We start from the raw sequence: 3,008 nt of genomic DNA, 5'->3' as shown, positions 1-3,008 counted from the left end.
GCATTGGCGACTCATATTCATCCTGGAGTCAATCCTGACTCCAAGATCCCTCTCTGCCTCTGTGCTGTTGAGACGATCAGCCCCTAACCTATAACCATAATGCTGGTTCCCTCTCCCCAGGTGCAGCACTCTGCACTTGTCCTTGTTGAACCGCATCCTATTCAGATCCGCCCACTTCTCCAACCTATCCAGGTCTGCCTGGATGCGGTCCCTGCCTGCTGGTGTATTCTCTTTACCCCACAGCTTGTGTCATCAGCAAACTTGAACAGGGTGCTCTCCACACCCTCGTCCAGGTCGCTAATGAAAATGTTGAACAGCACCGGCTCTAGGACCAAGCCCTGGGGGACTCCGCTGCCCACACCCTCCCAGGTCGACATCAACACGTCCACCACCCTCTGGGTGCACCCCTGAAGCCAGTTTGCCACCTTTGTGACTGTGCATTCGTCAATGCCCAGTCCCTCAGCTTGACCACCAGAATTGGGTGGGACACTGTGTCGAAGGCCTTCTGGAAGTCCAAGAAGATGACATCGGCTTCCTCCTTCACATCTAAGCTCTTTGTTACTTGGTCATAGAAGGAGACCGGGTTAGTCAGGCAGGATCGGGGGTCTTTAAGAGGAGGCTGGACGTTTACCTGGCTGGGGTCATTGGAGCCCAGTTTTCTCTCCTGCCCAGGGCAGGGGGATGGACTAGAAGATCTATGAGGTCCTTGCCAACCCTACATCTCTGAATATCTTCCACTTGCTTTGCTTTCACCTCTGGATTCTTAAATAGTATGCCACTCCAGCCACTTTGTTTTCATTTGTTCCTGTCCACCAGGATAGTCCACCTTTTCTCAGTTTCCACCTTTTCTCAAAACACTTACAGTCCCTCTTCCCCAGTATACCATATTCTTGAAGGCAGATTATGTCTGTTCTTAGTTGTTTCAATGTTGGTCTGATCTGTTCCCATCTTTTCATTAATAGTTGCTATAATCAGTGCCATTTTGCTTGTTTGAAATGAGTGCACCTGTCCTTTTAAGGCTCATTGGAGTTGTTGCTCACCATGGTTGACTCCGCCTCTTCCCCCTACTCTCGTGCCTGTAGCTTCTGCAAGCTGCTGGATTGCCTTTGCATTCAGAAAAGCTTCCATTTTCCCACATTCACACCATTTCCTGCCTCCTGGTCTCCAATCTGGGCTGGGGTCCAAGGGCACTAATGATGGAAAACTGTTCTGTTCTGACTCTGACTCAGTTCCCTTGCTACAAGGTTTTGTTTTCCTGATTTTTCTTGCCCTCTGTTTCCTTCTTTTTCCTTCCTTGACTCCTGGGCTCTTTTACTTGCTCCACCTCCATTTCCTCTGTTTATTTTCTTCTTTTTCGCCTTCCCCACCTACATGTCTGTGAAATCTGCCGCTTCCCCCTCCCCTTTTTCTTTTCCTGTTTCTTCTTGTACCACCTCAGTCACAGAGATCACACTCCCCTCTTTCCCCATTCCTCCCTCCTGTGGAGTCTTCTCCACTGTTCCTATCACTGTCTCAGTCCCCTCTTCTCCACCACTTTCCCTTTCTGATTCTTGCTGTTCCCCAGGGGATCTGACTTTGCTTCCAAATGCTTCAGGACACCTGCAGTATAAGTGACCCTCCCCACCCCCAGCTAGTGCATTTTAAGGACTCTCAGCACTCTACTGCTCTATGCCCCATCCCTTCACACTGGAAATACATCATTAAGGGCCATTTTGTGGATAGATGCCCCTCCTTTCTGCATTTGCTGCATTTTTTGATTGCCCAAAATAATTTATAAACCCTAGGTGTGCTCTCATCTGGATCATAAATGAGAAGTTCACTACCCCACTTGGATTCCTCACATCCACTTTTAACACTACACACACCCACCATGCCCCCATCCAAATGCCATATCTCTCATGTACTTTATCCACCCACACTACCCTTTAGCAGTACATTTGCATCCACCTTCTTATGCTATCCTCATGAATTAAATCTAAATGCATTCAAACTAGAATCACCCTTTCTCTTGATATTTTACTTGCTGTGAATCTTATCCCTCTTAATTCTTCTCTCCCACTTTCCTTTGCATATTTCTTCCAAAGTTTTCATATCCTTCTCCACTCTAAAATGTGAAATCCCATGCCTTCTGGTTTTGGTGTGTAATCAGGGTGTTTATGCTCCACCTGCACCCTGAAAATTTCAAACTATCTTATCCAGAAAGTCATATCTGCTCATCTGCAATCTTGTCTCTCTCTCATTACTGACTGCTGTTGCTTTTACCAACAACCTTCAATCACTACTGAAGCCTCTTGTTTCATTTTCTGTGTCTTCTCACTGTGCCAGTCCCAGTTGGCCAGTGTTTCATTGTCCCTCTGCCCTTCTCTGTCTCTTGTTCAAAGTGCCTTCACCTGCTGCATATATTCTGTCTCCTACATTCCTCCTCTCCTGTCCTCTCTCTGTGGTCACTCTGTCTCTGTTGCTGCAGCCATCATCACTACTACTGTCTTTGCCTTTTGTTTTCATCTCTCCACTTTTGTCTATTTTCTGTTTGTCTCTGTTACTTCTGTTCCATTCTTCATCTCTCCTCCCTGCTGCTTGCCACTACTGCCATTGTTTGAGTTCTCCTCCACCACTGCTTACACCACCCATATCCTGTTGGCCACTTTCTGTACCTTTAACACATTAATCAAGATTTCAGTGCAGATAGGAACCTACCACAAGAATAGTTTAATGCAGCCTATCTAAAGACATATAGTAAACCTATTAAGTGCAGTCACCCTCACTGCTGGCATTTTTTCAAGTCATGGTGAGTCATAGTTTCATAGTTTCTAGGGTCAGAAGGGACCTGAGCAGATCATCGAGTCCGACCCCCTGCCATGGCAGGAAAGAATACTAGGGTCAAACGACCCCAGCAAGATGTGCATCTAACCTCCTCTTAAACACCCGCAGGGTAGGAGCCTGCACCACTTCTCTTGGAAGCTGGTTCCAGACCCTAGCCACCCTGACCGTGAAGTAGCGCCTCCTGA

At 47.2% G+C, this 3,008-nt stretch overlaps 1 protein-coding gene across 1 annotated transcript in view; it reads left to right on the top strand.

Moving 5' to 3' along the window:
• Window positions 1-3,008, top strand: part of BSN (bassoon presynaptic cytomatrix protein) — a 454,766-nt gene that overhangs the window by 304,794 nt on the left and 146,964 nt on the right. The gene's annotated exons all lie outside the window — the stretch shown is intronic.

The sequence above is a fragment of the Crocodylus porosus genome, unplaced genomic scaffold, assembly GCF_001723895.1.
Source record: "Crocodylus porosus isolate Cpor-Errol unplaced genomic scaffold, CroPor_comp1, whole genome shotgun sequence".
NCBI classification, from domain to species: domain Eukaryota; kingdom Metazoa; phylum Chordata; order Crocodylia; family Crocodylidae; genus Crocodylus; species Crocodylus porosus.
The sequence above is the reverse complement of the archived record's forward strand: the minus strand, read 5'-3'. Positions and strand labels throughout refer to the sequence as shown.